Source organism: Girardinichthys multiradiatus, chromosome 3 (assembly GCF_021462225.1).
Source record: "Girardinichthys multiradiatus isolate DD_20200921_A chromosome 3, DD_fGirMul_XY1, whole genome shotgun sequence".
Lineage (NCBI taxonomy): Eukaryota > Metazoa > Chordata > Actinopteri > Cyprinodontiformes > Goodeidae > Girardinichthys > Girardinichthys multiradiatus.
The window spans coordinates 38,517,055-38,535,657 of record NC_061796.1 but is presented as its reverse complement, the minus strand read 5'-3'; the positions used below and the strand labels follow the sequence as shown (position 1 = coordinate 38,535,657).

The 18,603-nt window shown below is 39.4% G+C and overlaps 1 protein-coding gene across 3 annotated transcripts in view; it reads right to left on the bottom strand.

The window, feature by feature from the left end:
• The window catches only part of bcam (basal cell adhesion molecule (Lutheran blood group)), an 85,528-nt gene that overhangs the window by 51,028 nt on the left and 15,897 nt on the right, over window positions 1-18,603 (bottom strand). The window lies entirely within an intron of this gene.

The window sequence follows — 18,603 nt, the reverse complement described above, 5'->3', positions numbered from 1 at the left end:
CAACAGACTATGCACACAAACCACGCACACACAAAAAAAAACTCAAATCACTTGTTTTTGAAAACTTTAACAGGTTTTGGATGCAATCTGCAAAGATTGGGTTTAATTTGCATTCTCCTTCGCTTCTATTTTGCCTTGTCTGACTTTTAAAAGCTAGTTAGTATACAACCTCAGACTACCAAAAAAACAGATTTGAGCTAGAAGTACAGAAAGAGCCCTGAAATAAGGAAGGATAAAAAGGATAGCAAAGCAGACTTAATAGAAATGAATGGGGAGACATTACAGCTAATCTCACTAAAAGGGTTAGGACAAAGTGCTGCTGCCTCTGCCGTCGCTCTCGCTTCCCCAGTAGATCTATCTTTGAATCAATTAATTCCGCAAACCACTTCCAAACATGCTCTGCAGATAAATACTCTGCATTAAAATAGCTCTTTAGTCCATTTGGTGTAATAAAAAACCTACTCCATTAGTGGATATCTACATGTGAGTGTGTGTGTTTCTAAAAATACTATAGCTCAAGTTGTGTTAGACTGAAAATAAAAATTAAAAGAACAAAAGGCAGACACTGTGATAGAGGAAGTAAGATTTGCGATAGGCAGTGGAGTGGGGGAAATAGTGAAAGTGCTCCAGCATGTTTGTCGGTAGGTAGAATATCACTGACTGTGCTGCCAATTCCCAGTGTATTTTAATACGGATCAGACTGGAGATGAATATCTCAGGTTATATTTACAGTAACCTATTTACCAGCCCATAGTGATCCAACCACAAAGAGCTAAAACATAAACACACGTCTGCTTTTCACATTTCAACATCTCTATTTCTCAAACACACTCTCCATCTATCATCTTTTTTTTTCCCAACTCTCATCTAATGCTGAATTGCAGCACCTATGTGTTTACCTGGTCGGACAAAGGGGTCTCTCCCTCCACAGATAGGTTAGACAAACAGTGCGAGATGAGGTAAACATAGTGAGGGCCTATACGAAAATAATAAGACACTGTGGCTGTCTTGGGACATGGAGCGGGACGCAATATGACAGCACTGTAAAGGTGACTGCTTCCTGTTTCTTCTCATTCTCCGTGTGATCAATCATGTTTACATCAGATGAAGCTGTAACGATTCATCAATGCTGGTCTCACAAGACAGGATGAAGTAGCTGGTAATGAAAAAGACTTTTAAGTTGCAACTGCAAATCTCCTAAACACAGACTAAGCTGTGGCTATAAGCTCAAGATAAATAACTTATGATATAATTAGCATGGTAGTGCAACAGGAAAACTCAGTTTTAACACCTGCAGGTGCATTTTAATGTATTAGATCATTATCAAATGATTTATTATATTATTTATTATATTAATTCAAAAGGTGAAACTCGTAAAGATTGAAGTGATAAAAATCAAGCATTTATTTCTGCTAATTGTGATGATAATGGCTTACAGCTAATGGAAACCCAAAATGCAGTTTCTCTAACAACATGAGTTTGCAGGCTAACCCTCTTTGTGGAGGGTAACACAGGTAAAACACTGCCAACTGTCCAACAGTTTCACTGTTTATGGATATTAAGCTCTTCTTTAGATTTTCAGTTTTACTATAATCTAGGGTTTTTGCTAAGGGCAGAGAAGATGAACGTTACGCCTTTTTTCACAAGCAAGATTCAAAATGATGCTATTTAGCATAATTCTACCCACCTTTGCCCTAATTAAAATCTCATAAATCATTTTGGTTCCACTTCAGTTAGAATTGCTCTGTCTGCATTTTCTGTATCTGTTGAATTCTCTTCCAGTGTCTTTCTCCTCCCATTGCTTGTCTCTCATTCACTGTCTGTTGCAGTGCAGAATAGCACTCTGCCCATCCCATTTAGAAGCAGCCCTCCCTTTTTGTCTAATGAAGCTTCTGTTTGACAGAAAATGGAGAAAAGGCAGAGAGAGGAAGCCCATTTTCACTTCTTCAGCTGACAGCAGTTCCCTCTTGAGTTCATTTTCTATAGCCCACATGAGATTATGTTAGAGAGCTGAAATAGGGGGAAAATGGTGGAACAAATGGATATCCACTCCTCCCCATTAGCCTCCATTATCTGCAAGCATCATTTCATAACTATGGACTAACAAAGCTGCAGTGGATGTGCCTGTGCCAGTGTTGTAGGTTCAATTGTGCATCTCGGTTAGACTAGGATACACAAGTCTGGTGTGGACAGCTCAGAAACCAGAGAGAATTGCCCTTCTTTGTGCCCAAGCTGAAATGCGAGAGCGCATGCTGAATAAAGAGGGTCTTATAAGGGGTGAGGGTGCTCCTTAGGGGCCTAGTCAGTCGGGCATGACAAGCCAGTGCCGCTGTAATGAGATAACAGGCCACTGGTGTACGCCTTGATTCATTCCTCCTTTCTTTTCTTTCTCTACATCCCTTATCCTTTTGCTGTTTTCTTATCCACCCATTGCTCTATTTTTTCAAAACAGGCCATCGTGCTCAGCAGGCTGGTAAAGCCTGTGTGTAAGGGACAGATAGAGGGATAAAGAGCAATGGGTAAAGCCACTGGTAGGAAGATAGGGTGAAGGGGAAAGACAAGGGCACAGGAGTGTGAAAATTAGAGCTTGAGAAGGAGCATGCTCCTTTATGTGTGTGCATTTGTGGAAATATACTCTAGTGCATGATAAGAGCTTGGAAATCTTAAATTCAAAGAATGGGGGACATGGGTAATCAAGTGATAGACACAAATGGTATACTATGTAGGTCAATACCTCCATGCAGGCTGAGCAAAGCTAACCTTCAATCCTCAGACATCAGAGATTACCACTGCATCTTGCCCCCCGCCCTTGCATCTCTCTTACCTACAGCTCCTTCTGCTGAGCCCAATCAGATCTTTACAATGTTGACAGAAGCAACACTCAGTGGAAGGTAGAGAGATAGAGGAAATTCCTGCTAAAGACTGAACCTGTTCATTGTTTGCTAGAAAGATGACTTTCAGCTTTTGACACCAGCAGTGGCTTGAACGTTTTCAGATTTCGTCAGTGTGTTCATTCATAGTTTTGTTGCCTTTAGTGAGGATCTACAATGTAAACCCATAAAGTGAGAAAGGCTAACTAAAACTTTTGACCAGTAGTGTAAATACAAGGCAAAAACCAGCTGAATTCTGGAAAATAACCAAGAGGCTGCAAAATATTTAAGACTGGTGAGATTCATGGTTCAGCTGGACAACAACCCCAAGAGATCAAGCTGTACTATTTAGATCAATGCATTAATGTTTTGGAATGTCCCAGTCAAAGTTCACACCTATATCCATTTGATAATCTGTGGCAAGACTTGAACATTTATGTTCAACCTAACTGAGCTTCTGTAAAGAATAATTTGCAAAAGTGTCAGTCTGTGCAGATGTGCAAAGCTGGTAAAGACTTTTGTTTTTTTTAAGGTGAGTTAAACGGTTCTTCTTATCCCAAGCATTTTATTGCAATGTTGACTGTGTGTTTACCTGCATATGACAAATAAACCAATACAATACAATACAACACAATAAAGTGAATAGCTTCTTTTTTTTTTAGATCATTTATCTCTTTGGCTAATTTTCATCATAATATCAATGTGTGCAATATGAGAACCCCAACAGACTTCCTGGATGCAGTTTTTGGTGGGATATCATTTATCAAGCGCTATTCAAGCGAATTCTGCAGGCCAGTAATATTTGTAACTTTTGGATAGACATTCACTGCCCTCAATCCATGAAGTCAAAGAAAGCAAAGAATCACTTAAATGTAGCTCAATTGTAATCAACATTGTCATTGCAATGTTCTGTAATAGTGTAATGACATGTTTTTCTGATATTGTGCAACCCTACCCTTGTGAAAGGTGCTATTATAGAGCTTTGACTTAGGAGGGCTGAATAGAAATGCACCCTCACATTTTTATTTGTAGAACATTTGAAATCTACATTTTCTTTCCACTTCACAATCATGCACTACTTTGTGTTGGTCAGTCACACAAAATACATAGAATTAAATTGCTTTAACATGACAAAAAGTTAAAAATACTTGAAAGGCACTAAACACAATTGCCTATTTTTGTCTCCATGCGCAAAGATCCATGGCCTTTTGCAACTAACCTCCCTCACTTTTTCGTCGATTTATTGCCAAGTTTCTTTCTAAATCAGTATTCCCTTATTATACATGAAAAGATTTATATTTAGGGCATAAAGACATACAGCCAAAGCTGAGATCTAATCTCAGTCACATGAGCTGACTTTATGGCTATAAACACTTTCTGCACCAATATTTAAGGCAGATTGTAGATCCTAAATCCATGTTCTCCTGACTGCCCTACAGAACACCCTTCAGACTATAACACATGCAAAGATACCTTTTGATACTCTTCATCCCACCATCAGTTCCTTCCTGCCCACCTACTGCTACCCCCAAGCTCTGCCTTTTTGCCTTATTATGGCGGATTAACTTGTAATGCTTGGATGAACTTCAGTAAGTGGGGGGTGCAAAGTCACACCTCGATTCACCCCCACCATCGCTGGCTGGCAGACAGGCAGGCAGGCAGATATGGTCACAGGACTGCTGGCATAGACACATGGAGCCTTCTGGACTATGGCGAGACACATGCGGACATTAGCACACACACACACACACACGTGGGTTTACGCAACGGGAACCAGACTGCCATGCCACAACAGAGAGAAAGGTGAAGAATCAAAACCAAATCCTTTAATAATCCCCCTGATTCCTCAGAGATAGAATAATTCAGAGTTAATTACTATTCTCCTGCTTTGTCCTTCTTTTTCTGCTTGATTTCTAAATCCACTAAAGTCCCTCTTTCATCCGTGAGGCAACCGTTCAAATATGCAGTCTACTGTAGATCCATCTTTGTCTCGGCTCTACATTTGTATTTATTTTCCCCCTGCTGCTCGCCTTGTGCCTTGGCAGACTCTTCTACACTTTGTCTTCAGTGAGTGAAATGAGAAGCAAATATGGTTAAGGGCCCTCACTCCCACTCAATTCCTGCCTTCTGACAAACACACACACACACCCACACAAGCCAACGTAGAGGGTGTTGGCAGAAGGCAATTGCTAAGTCTGGCATTGAGGTTGTGTCTTTCTGGTTGGAGTTTGGAAACCACTGAGAGTTTAATTAGAGTAGAGAGAGGCACCACATGGATGGTTGACTTGCTGGTAAGACTGGCTGAGAGGCAGAGGACTGGAGAGACCCACTAACAACCACCACACTGTGAGATGCTAGCTGTAAAGTGAAAAATATGTGCACAAGCAACCAACATTCATAGCTGTAGACACAGTTGCCGCACTCTCATTTGTATGCAGGGTGTGCTTTCAAAAAACGTTTCTGCCTCAAACTGATGCCAGCGGTATTCCTCTGCAGATACTAGCTCATTAAACGAATAAAGCTACTTTCTAACTGAACCAATTTTAAAACAGAAGGTTTGCTGAATCTTTACTCTTATTGCACTGCATTATCTCCTGTGTCTTGTTATTTTGTTGTATAAGCAAGGAAATGAAAAAATAATTCATTTCCACCTCCCTGTTTCAATCTTCTGCACCGAGACTTCAAGACAAGTAAGAACATAAGATGGAGATGAGGAAACAGATAGTACTGGGGTATAACTCTTGCATATATACATATACATATATACATATACAGGGTGAGGAGACAAAAAAGAAGTTGCACATAATTAACATATTTTTACAACCATTCATCATATTTAAAACATAAATCTGCATGTGCATCACATGGTATAGACACATACTTTATAGACACACTCAAGGTAATAGGTGCACTAGCACACACAAATGCACACTTGATATAACCTTCCAGCATTCTTGATAATCTGCAACATAATGGAACACCTGGCTTCTCCTTATCTCAATTAGAGTGCCTTGCAGAAGTATGCATACCGCTTGACTTTTTGCACATTTGTTTTGTTACAAACACAAACTTTAATCTATTGTACCAGGATTAGACTAAAACAAAAAAGTGAATAATTGTGAACTGATGGGAAAATAATACATCTTAAAAGTATACATACATTAGTATCCAGGTCCATGAATCAGTACTTTACTGAACCACCTTTTCCTGCTATTATAACTGCAAGACTTTTCCGGCATGTCTCTATTTAGAGAGTAGTTTTTTGCACCGTAAGAGAGAGTAATTTTTTGTTAAATATTTCAGGCTAAAACAGATGATAAGGAATTCTGGTCACAGAATCTTAAATTAATTTAGGCCTAGTGTTTGACTGGTACCTTAAGACATGATTATGTTTTGATTGGTCAGTATTGGGTTGTTGGCCTGCTGGAAGGTGAACCTTCATCCCAGTCTTAAGTGTTTTAGTCCTCTAAAAGGTTTTCATCTAGAATTAATCAACTTTTACTGTGGGGATGATGTTTTCAGGCTAATGTGCAGTTGTAGTTTTCCAGCACTTGTATTTTGCACAAAGGTCAAAAAGTTATTGACTCATCTAACCCAACTTCTTTGTCGACATATTGGCTATGTCACCACTTGCATCACACTGCAAACAGATGTTTCTCCCTGGACTATCGTTGCAGTGGCGTTGATGTGGTGTGTTTGTGTGGTTGCGGGGGGCATGGTGGGGGACGCCGGCCCCGGGTGCTTGCCGCTGGCCGGGAACCTCTTGCTGGGTGAGTTTGTCCCATCTTGGTGTGGGGTCGGGGGTTCCGTTGTGGGCACGGTGCTCGGTGGTGGCTGCTCTGTTGCGCCTGTGGGCGGACGCTGGGGTGGCAATGCGCGGGCCCTTGTCTTGCCGTCGCGGCGTGCTGTGGGGTGAGGGGCAGGATTCAGCAGGGATGTGTGGGTGTGTATTTGTCGGATTTTCGGGGATGGCGCTTACCTGTGGGGGGTGTACTCCAGTGAGGAGGGGATTCATGCCGTTTGGGTTCGGGGACATGTGCTTGATATCTGTGTCCTGGTTGGGGTTGGCCCTGTGGCCCCTTTCCCTTTATGGAAATTATGGCCAGATTGGTCAGGTACATGATTCATGGCTTTCCTGATGACAAATTCTGCCACCTGAGCTGTGGATTTCCGCAGCACCTCTAGAGTTACCATGGGCCTCTTGGCTTCTGTTCTAGCCAATTTCAGGTCATTCTTTCTTCCTAACATTCAGATATGTGTATTAGTATTATGCCTGGCGATCAGTTAAAAGGTCCTGACACCGAATGGGGGGTGAAATTGACGCACCAATATTACGCCCCTGATCCACTTCAGGAGGTAGCAATAAACCTTGAAAATCCACACAGTTCTGTAAGGGGTGATACAGGATCGAGGAACGACTGACAGTCTGAGGGTGCACACAGATTGAAGCCATCATGTCCTTTAGTGTCCATCTAATTGGAAAAATATGTGGATCAGCAGAACCTGATGAGGATAATACCTTTGCTTGTATTTAAATCACTAAATACATTTGGACAGCATACGTGAGGATGGTGACACAGAACCCAGCACTAGGGAAATCTCCCAAGGGTAATCTTCAGCAGATGAAGGCTGCTAGTTGTAAGCCACGCACCTTTGATTCTGTGATCGAAGGATTATGATCTGAAGGCACACAGGGCCCGTGACCTCATATCAGTTTACATAAATGGTCATTTCCAAGCAGGCTTTTTATTTGTACCATACTCTTTCCAATTTCAGATCATGCATTGAACAGATCATGTATTGGTCCGTAAGATGTTTAAAGCTTCTATTTCACAATTCTGCACTACTTTGTGTTGGTCTAACACATAAAATCTAGGCAAAATGTAAAAAACTGTAGCAAAATGTAAAAAGGTTCTAGAGGCATTAATACATTTGCAAGGCCCAGAAACACAGTCTGAAAAGTAAAGTAAACTTTTACAGGGATTAATAGCTGATACATACTGCCCTTTATTTCTTTTCTTACTTTATGAAACCATTACAGGCACTGGCAAATGTTTTGCTTCTGTGGACTGTATGTTACCACAGTAACAGACATAGAGGTTATTATCAGCTAGACAGACTTTAGACTTTGTAAAAGTAGGAATAACTGGGGAGGAGAGGGTCCTTTCAGGGGCATAGGCGGGTCAGACATTGGAATATTGAAAGCCAGGGGGCGAATAACTAAAGCAGCGGGTGAGCAGGCTATGGCTCTTTGGGTCACATTATTATTGATTGCCAGACATTATGAGGACAACATGGGAGTCCACAGAGACAGTGGAATAAATTGTGGCTTGACATCAAAGTCAAGCTGCTGACACTGAGCCTGCAGGAGACAGAAGCTACCCAGTGCTGGATTAGATGTGGATACATACCTCTCAAACCAATAGAGAGAGAGAGGGAAGCAAAAAATAAACGGACACTGAGATCACTGTCTGCCCGTTACCTGATAAAATAAAGGTAAAGACGAAGCATGAAACAGAAAATGGCACAGTCTAACAGAAGGAAATGCCAAACGTGGAACATTTCAGCTCCACACTTTGATTCTTCATGAAGCCACTTTCTTATAAATTCAACAATTTTGATATTCCAATGTCTTATTCATTAAAACATCAAGGCCCACCAGAGACATTTCCAAAGGTACATTATTCCAGGCCTCATAAAATTCCAATCTGCTACCCCAGAACATTTTCTTCATTCATTAATGCTTCATTTAATCATTATTCATAGCACGGCAGATGAAGATATTAGAAAGAAAGGGAAGACAACAGATGAAATAATTAGGCAAATGAAGCTAAGATATAAATATTCAATGTTCAGTTTCATTTTAACCGATTTCAGGGACACATGTCTGGGGAGTCCACACACATTGGATATGATATATCTAATAGGGATGAGAGGCCAGCTGAAAAGATAACCACATGTATGCCCCTACATGACAAGGCCACGTCTGAGGAGTGGATTTACATTGTCCTGACTCGCAGGGCAACATGCGTCACCCCCTGCTGGGTGACTGACTACACGCCTATCAAGATGGCTATCAGACATGCTAACTGGAACCTGGAGATATTATCTGGAATGTGTGAAACCTAAGAGACAATACATCACACACCCAACCTGCTCTGACGTGCAGCTACAGGAGAAGCAATGATAGAGATACCTTAGTGGTGTTGGGGAGGGAGGGTAAGAAAGATTTGTGGTATGTGATGGGGGAGGTGTTGCAGGTGATGTCTGCAAGGGTTGGTGGAAGACAAGCAGTGGGGTGTCGCCATGCTTTGAGAAAGAGACAATGAGGAGTGAAGGCAGGGGTTGAGAAGGTCTAAGGCATTATTATAACAGGATAAATTCAAATCCTTGGAACCAACAAACTTCTGCAGTTCCTTTTAAAGTGATCACATAAGGTATGAGTCAATTACCTCTTGCTTACTGCTCAAACAGCACACATGTTTTGTTTGCAAAAGCAAAGGATAACAAAAATACTATCAATAATTTTTTTCACCCCTGAAGGAGTGCAAACTCAGGCCATATGCTCACATGTGGTCTCCCCTGAGATCCCAGCACAGATTGGCCTGTGACTCTTTCAATTATGCTTGTATTTGCACCCACACATGCACAATATTCATCCTGATGAACAAAAGAAAATAAATACACCCTTCTGCAATGTTCACATTTTGCACTGACATTTTGTCAATACAGGTTCATGAAAATTTCCCATTGTGCTGCCCTCAGAAAGCCGAGGTTATGCCTCTTTAATTAAGCATGTTAAAGGGATAGTTTATATTTGCTATTTTATCAGATATTAAACATCTACACTTTCAGAACAGACTTTAGTAAACTTAGTCACTGTTTTTACAGCATCCTTGGTAGTACCCAGAGCTACCAGCTGTATCTGCCACCTTTAACTTCCCTTCTATCCACCAGTAACATTAGCTTGAAGGGACAGTTTAGGGCCTAAAATGACGAACCAACTGAAAATGGACTGATAGAGTTCGAAGGGTGTGATGGCCAGTGTCTTTGAAATAATATTTTCAGAGCTGCATTACTGTGGTGCAGTGAAACCCTCGTGAGTAAAAAAAATTATTATGTAGAGAAAATCTAAACTTGCACAAAGACTACATGACTCCCTAATATAAAGTTATCTGGAGACAGCTGTTTGAAAGAGGTCAACAAACTATAGCTGTAAGAAATGGAGCAAAAATTGTCATTCCAACCTGCGGTAAATACAGGCCTACAAAAGAGCACTTTCAAATCCAAAAATTCACTCTTTTAAACTTCTAGAACATTCCCTGAAAAAGGCATGTCATTTTCTTATTTAGTCTTTTCTAAACAGAAAAGGCTCATTTGAAAAACTAGAAGCTTTCGCAATTAATACTGAACAGCATACAGATGTTGCAAATGCACCTTTTTTATTTATATATGTGTATATTGTATATTGTACATTGTAAATATATATATTCTGTAATGCAAAAACAAAACCAAAAAGCAAAGTGTACCGGAGTCAAATTCCTTGTTTGTATGTACGAACTTGGCAATAAAGTTGATTCTGATTCTGATGTGCATTATTTCCTGATATTAAATTAAATGTTTTAAAATGTTTATGTCAACATGTTGACACATTTTGTATGGACTGATTGATCAGAGCAAAGTCCATTAAAAATGTCAGTCTGATGAGTGCTTGTTAAAGATGCCAGTGTCAGAAGATAATGATTTATCAGTCAGAAAAACTGATGTCTTGTGAAGATACCATAACAATGGAAACAATGCATTTACAAAGTCTAAAAAATAGAATTGAAGATTGATAGAGTCTAGTGATTACAGATCAGAGGCGAAACAGACACTAAGGGGGTAGAGTGTAAAAAGAAATGAATGCAAGTGACAATACTGGCAGCAAGACACAAAGCCAAATGCAGGCACACTAAGATGAAAGAAAAGATGAAGCATGGGAAAGAAGCATGTCATCGTGTCCTTGTACCACTTCAGTTGTAGCTCCTGCATACCACGGAGGCACAGTGTGCAGGGGGTTTTGTTCAAAAATGTATCAAGGCCTTACTGGTCTTGGGAACAATTGCAAATAATTAAATGCGAATCTGTCAGTGATGGATGTGTATTCCTCTATATTATATTCTGGCTTTAGCTTAAATTTGAATTCATTTACATGCAGAAACTTACAATGCCAGCAGACGTTTACAGTCACTCATCATCGGCATTAATGTCCCATTAATTTGGGGTTTTTGATGATACATTTAAATTGTTCTTCTTACAAAAAACAACTATTGAAACCTAAAAAAAAACATTGGTGCACAAGTCTTAATTTCTTGTGGACTTTTTCTAATCACTATAAATTTATTCACAAAGGCTCAACTATATACATATAGCCCATAGCTGTATGTCTGATAGCAAGTTGCAGACAAACCACACACTTTTCTGCCAGGGTATTTGTCCTCCCTCCTTTTTAGAAAAAGCAGAGCTCATTTGAATTGGTTTTCTGAGACGCTTGTTTCTTGGATATCATCCTTTCAGTCCATGTTGATCTCAACATGCTCCACTGGACAGTCACACCGGCGTTCCAGCATATCCCAGGCCAATTGTATTTCCTTGCAGGTCATATTTTGGATTCAGATGAGTGAAACTTTCACAAGGTTTTTTTAGAAAATCTAAAAAATTAAGGCGGCTATACCAATGTGTTTTAGAGAAAACTGATAATAAATTCACATTTTTGCACCCAATCTAATTTATAAAAATCATTGAACTGTTTGCTGTCTCATCATTTCACCCTGGAAAAGAATAATTAGAATCCACCCCTGAAAGACCACATTAATGACTCGTGATAAATGAATGTAAACTCAGGTCTATAACTTGTCATGCTTATATACACATGCTGTACTCTGTAGAGCAGTAAACATCAGAGCTAAAACATAAAATTCCTAGATTTGTTTTGTTGTATTTTCAAGAAAAACCTCCTGCTTTGTGACCTTGCAGATAAGTCTTGCTGTGGTTGTTTACCGAAGCCCAGGTAGGCATTGCAAAAGCTGTTTGTTTACCAGAACAGAGACGGGGAAAGACTCATCTTATGGTTGGGAGCCAAAAAGAATGGCTGCTTGTGTTTGTATGTATATCTTCCGTCAGAGGGGGAGTTTATTTTTTTTTTGTCTCGGTTGATGAAGCATAAGTATCGAAGCCTTGACTAGCCTGGCACCATCTTATCAACCTCCTACATCTCCAAAAATCGGGAGATAATGGGGAAACAGTAAAGCATCATGCTAGAGGTGAGGTGAGAGAAGATATGTGGTAGGAGAATGAGGAGGAGGAAGTGGAGGAGGGAAGTAATACTGAAGTAAGGAAAGATATGGTTAAACAGGTTGGTGGACTTGAGAAAACCACAGAAAAATAAAGAGAGAAAAGACAAAAATAAAGTTAACTAGAACTGTCTACATTAAAATAACAAGCTGAAGAGCTCCTATACATTACCATTCATGTACTGTCTAGTCTTATGAAAATTCATAGCTGTTTGGCTTTTGCTGTTCACTAAGCAAACAAAAAGGAGTAGATGGGAGTAGAGAGATGAGGAGAAATAAGAAAGAAAAGTAAGCCAACATGACACTATTGAGTTTGAATCAATTAGATGAACCTGCATCATATAATGGTCTTCCTACTGTGTGCAAAATCGCATTATTCATAGAAGATCTTAAAGGAATATTCTTAGATCACAAACTGACTTACATTTTTTTTTTCATTGGTATAACATGACTCACCCATGTTCTTCAAAGAGTTTTTAAGTCTGTATGATACAAAATGTCATTTAGAAACACATTGCTTCTGTACAGCTTAAGTTAGATTTAGACCCATTTTGCAGGTAGACTAGCGGGCCCGGGGCAAACTTTGACATTTATGGTGAAGAGGGCAAAACAGTGTTTTCTAGAGGTTAGAAGAGGCAGGCTAAAACTTGTCCATTTAAGTATCCGATGGGGAGAATGAGAGCACAAAAGGAAGTGGAATGAGGGGGGGAATCTGTCAAAACCTGGAAGATATGAGATGGCTGACGAAGTGTCACCAGAGGAAAGTAAAAAGAAGTCACCAAGTTGATGGACACGAGATGTGGAAACTCTATGTCACTGGCAGCTCCAGATTGTTCCATGACTCCAACACTCCATCTTTAAGTAGATATGTTGCTGCAGGGCAGAAAGGCCAACCCCATGTCTCTATAATGAGCTATGGACCAGGGGTGGAGATGGAAGGAAGACTGCTTGAAAGAAACGCTGAAACTTGAGCTTTACCCATGCACAGGTGAAGGCAGGAAGAACCTGCGGATTGGGGCAAATGTGTCCCATGATTAAAGAGGATTTTCTGTACTGGTTCAGCATACCAGCATCTTGAGGCTCAGTATCTGTTATAAATCACACCAAGTGCTCGTTCCATCTAAAAGGTTTCACAAATACAGCATTTGGCTATATTTAGAAGCTATGCCCCAGAAAGTGCATGGAAAGAATTACTTGAATAAAAAATGGACATACAGTCAAGTAAACTAACTCAGTGGTGGTTAAAATGTGATCTTTTGGAGCAATACATTATAAGAACTTGATGGTGTTTGACTTGTAGACCTAATAAAACATGCAAAAAATCATAGGAATATACATAAATATAAGTATATAAAATAAGTAATCTGTTATTACAATATAGGTTAAAGTTTTGGTTAAATTTTTGTTTTAGAATGTAGACTTCAAGAAGTTATTGATAAACCTTAGCTATAATTTTTATTGGTATAGTGCAATTTCTTTGTGTACTGTGTTTTATTTTTGTCCCTTTTTATCAGTGACTGTTGTTATTGATTATTTTGGTCATATTTTGGTTTCATTACCTTGAGTCATTCTTGTGCTGGGTTAGGTTGTGTTTTCTGTCTGTACAGTTTTTTTCTGTTTTTCTCATAGTTTGTGTTTAGCCATACATTTCATAAGTTTCAGTTTCCTAGTTCTCTGTGCAACCTCAACAGGTTCCTTTACTGTTTCAATGTATAAAATAGAAAGAAATACATTATCGGCTTGCATTGCTAGCAGCTAGCACCACAAATATGAACCAATCCCACTGTTTTCCAGCTTGTAAAAAAAAAAACACTCTCAACTCGGGTTTGATGCCACTTCCAGGTCTGAGAAAAAACTATTGCCGTTTTAATCGATCTGCAAAAAAAAGTTTGTAAAGTAGTTCCAGTTGTCCTTTGATGGACTGGCCATCCCGCAACCTTGTACTGATAGGTGGGTTTAGACAATGAATGGATGGATGGAGAGTAGTTCCAGCCAGAACGTGGAGATAAGCATTGCATACGTGTTTTGTGTGAGTCTACAGCAGTGAATAGCCATGACTGAGGCTAATGTTTGCACAGTGTGAACAAATTGTAACAATTAAAAAAATTAAATATGCATAAGGAGATATTTTCAAACGGAGGTAAAAGTAAAACTGGCTGTACTGGATTATTGTTTTGGCCCATTACCAACTACTGAAAAAATAAATCTGAGCAGGAGCTTTTAGGGATTCAAGTTTATTAATGTTACATAACAATGTTTCTGCAAGTCAAACTCCTCTTAACACCCACATGTTAAACAACAAGTAATAGCTTCTGGTGATATGTTCCATTTTGGACAGTGATGCACTAAACACCAGCTGATGCAAACAAACAGAGGCACAACAGTGTATAGTATCACTGACTAATATGGTCCATGGACTAAGCCTGGCTCAGTCTGATATGTTTACTTGTTTCCACAATATAGAGCCAAGTGGCCTATGATTTGGATACTGTCTCATGTTTGTACTGGAAGCTTGGTCTGCCCTCTGCTAGTCGACTGACTGATAATCCACAGCAGGGGCTCTGACCACATAGTCAAGTGAGAGCACAGGGAGGCTTGAATAAAGAAACTGCAAAAAGAGCAACTGGCAATGGGTTGTGAAATGACATGAAATCAAATGCAAACAAAGATGTACAAACAGCAGAGGAATCAACACTCTAAAACTTATGAGATAAAACCAACTCAGTTTGGGTTATTTTGTTAAACCTAGTAATGGGTCACAAATCCAGTCATGGATCCATTTAACACAACAGGGTTTGGTAAAATGTTGTGTTTTGAGTGTTTTAAAAATGTTTTAAGTTAGATTATGTATTTAAAAAACTGAATTGAATAGAATTGAATTGAAAAATAACCAGATCAATCCAAATGAAGGAAATAACATATTATATCTGATATGACATTTTTTCAAACAGTTTAAATTGGATGCGAGTTATATACTAAGTGTATAACACTAAAATATTGCCTCTCTAGATCAAACTACATGCAGGCATACAGTAATGGAGATATGGGAAATGAAACAAAGAAGAATTTAAGTTTCATGCTGAAGTCCTTCTTTGTAAAGGCAGCCTACCAGAGGGGAAGTCTGTGTCTGGCCAAGCTACCTCAAAACTTCCAGTGGAAGAATTTGAACAATATTTAAATGTTATTCTGCATGTTGTGCCCAAACCTTGTCCTTAGTGTTACTGTTCTGCATGTTTTATAGTGTCCTGTAGCAACACTTGTGGGTTAAATATTTTTAATCATTTTTATATGTTATCAGCTTCGGCAGATGACTCTTTAAGTTAGATCTATTGCACTGAAGAAAAGAAACATGCAGAAAGGTGGACCTTTGGGCCATGAATGATTCTCCTTGCTTATATGAACTTGTCTGCTCCAAATTCTACTTTCATGGCAAGCAGAATTTATAGCCTTCTCTGTACATTATATTCTGAGTAATTTATATATATGTATATTTCTGTAACCGTCCAACTCTTTAAGACTTCAGGTCCTCCAACTTGTGTGAAGAGCAAGAAAATAAAATAACAGTTAAAAAGTGTCATAAGACATGTGCTGGGAAGTCTTATTCAGTTAAATGTACATAATTACTACTTAGTGTAGCTAACCTTTGTTCTAACAGGATAAACCAAACACCTGGGTAAAATAAATTATCCAACAGTTTTTAGAGTGAATACAGAAGAGGAAATTCATGATGGTACTGGTGGGTGGGTTAAAGAAGAATGTATTTGCTTAAAGACAGAATAATACAACCAAAGCAAGGTCAGAGAAGAACAGGTGCACAGCAAGTTATCAGTGTAACCATAAGGTCCACTTCTCTTCCAAGCAGTCTGAGCAGGAAGCACCTTTCAAGTAATCTGAGTGTAGAGTTAGCATAGGCTTGGCGTTTTTGCAACATGCTGACTTTTGAGTGCCTTTTGCGCTGCCATGCCGATGGTGGGTCTGGCTTCAGTGCTATCCTCAACCGTTGCACCAACTGCCCTGTAAACCAGAGCCAAACACACACACGTTTGCACACACTCCCACAAACAGATGGGCCAATGTGGTGTGTGTGCGTGAAGGTCTCCAGAAAAGGCTGTGTTGGTAGATGGTAGATTTTGTTGCTAGCTTTACTTCACATTAACATCCTTGCCAAGGAGAACAGGTTTAACTCTGACAGCCTGAATTATGTATCACCAGCTGTTAAGTGAAAAGCCACAATTTCAAGGATACAGTATGCCACCAGCAAACAGGCAATTTAGCAACCAGGTACTAAGCTAATCTAAACTGGTGCATCTTATTAAAAAAAGGAAAATGCAAAATAATGTATTTGAAATCAAACTTTTTAATGGGGACTAGTTTTAAAAAATTAAAGTAGGGAATGAGGCAATGCTTAGGACAGAGACAAATAAATCCAATGAGACAGAATGAGGTAAGCAAATCAAGGGAAAGGAAAAAGGTGGTCGGTCAGTTCCCTGTGCAGCCCTGTCAGCAAAGAATTGGCTTTAGAGCAAACCCAGTGCTGTCCCATCACCAGCTGGTACTCCCTTGAAGTGGGATTGGACACACGAACACACACACACACACACACACACACACACCACACTTATTTATAACCTCTGTTAAGTCCAGATTCCAGGTTGTGTTGGGGTTCCAGTAATGTTCACATGCTTTTAACAGCCCTGACTGCCCCAAGTGACGAATGCCCACACACGCAGCAAAGTCTGCTTCCACAACAACTGCTAACACTCCCCTTTGTCTCTCTGTCTCTCTCTCTCTCACACACACACACACACATTCACACATACACATACATGTTAAGTGTTAGTTAAGTTAATGTAGTCAACATTCCAAGCACACATTGCAAAACAAGACACCTCCAGCTACGTATCTGTTCACACACACGTTCATACATGGATGCAGGTATTCAACCATGTGAGCATAATTGCACATGAAGTATTACCAAGTAAAATCTTTCATCTGTCTCTCCCTTTCAAGCTGCCCTCCTTCACTCCCTTCTTCCTGCACCTCTTCTCTCCTTTCTTTCTGTGTCTCCCCTACCACCCCCGTCTCTCTGCTATGTGTGTAATCAGCCCAGTTTTAATACCTGCATTCCAACAGCCTGCAGGAATGTTTTTACAATGTAGCATTGTTCAGGTGCAAACAGAGGACCTCACTGAAGATATACCTAGAAAAAGTGCTGCAAGGAGTCCCACAGAAAAAAGTATATTTTGAAACATGCAGAGGCATCTAAATAAATGAGAATATAATCAAAAGTGAGTGCATTTCAGTAATGTAATGCAAAAAGTGAAACTCATATACATTAAATATGAAGAGTAAGAAATTGAGTTTTGGGTTTCAGCTGTCCCTAATTAAGATTACAAATGATCACCTGACGGCTGATGCATCTCTCAGGTACTGTCAGGTCTTTGCTGGATTGCAGGTCTACTCATAAAAGCAAAATTATGGGGAAAGAACGCTGTCAAAAACAATGTGTATGTAAAGACGGAAATGTGTGCCTATTAGTCAATAGTTGTGCGTAAGTAAAATCCAAAAGAGGTATTGTATATATTCTCTATAAGAATACAAAATAAAATGTTACAGCTTCAAGAAATTACAAACACAAAGTTCAAGTTTACAGTTGTAGTTTATTCTTTATGAATACAATATGCTATAACAGTTTGTGAATACGATTTCTTTTCTATGAGAATACGAATTTACATCAGCGACTTGGTGTCATGTGATCTCATGCTCAGAATATAGTGGGTGGAGTTATACAATGATGTACAGTAGGTGGCAGTATACACATCTGAATTTGTAGCGAAACGCCAGCAGAAGAAGAGAGGAAGAAGAAGAAGCAGCAGCACTAGTGCCAAGATGACGGACCAAGAGCATATATTAACGACATTAAGACATATATAAACTTTTTAACATTACCTGGCTTTGTACCGTAGTTTCTCGGTCCGTTCTTTTGGCACTAGTGCTGCTTCTTCTTCTTCTTCCTCTCTTGTTCTGCTGGCGGTTCGCAACAAATTCAGAGGTGCATACTGCCACCTACTGTACATCATTGTATAACTCCACCCACTATATTCTGAGCATGAGATCACGTGACACCAAGTCGCTGATGTAAATTCGTATTCTCAAAGACACAAACTGTTATAGCATATTGTATTCATAAAGAATAAACCACAACTGTAAACTTGAACTTTGTATTTGTAATTTCTTGAAGCTGTAACATTTTATTTTGTATTCTTATAGAGAAAATATACAATACCTCTTTTGGATTTTACTTATGCACAACTATTGACTAATATGTACACATTTCCGTGTTTACATACACATTGTTTTTGACAGCGTTCTTACCCCATATAAAATGTCTTGGTGTATTA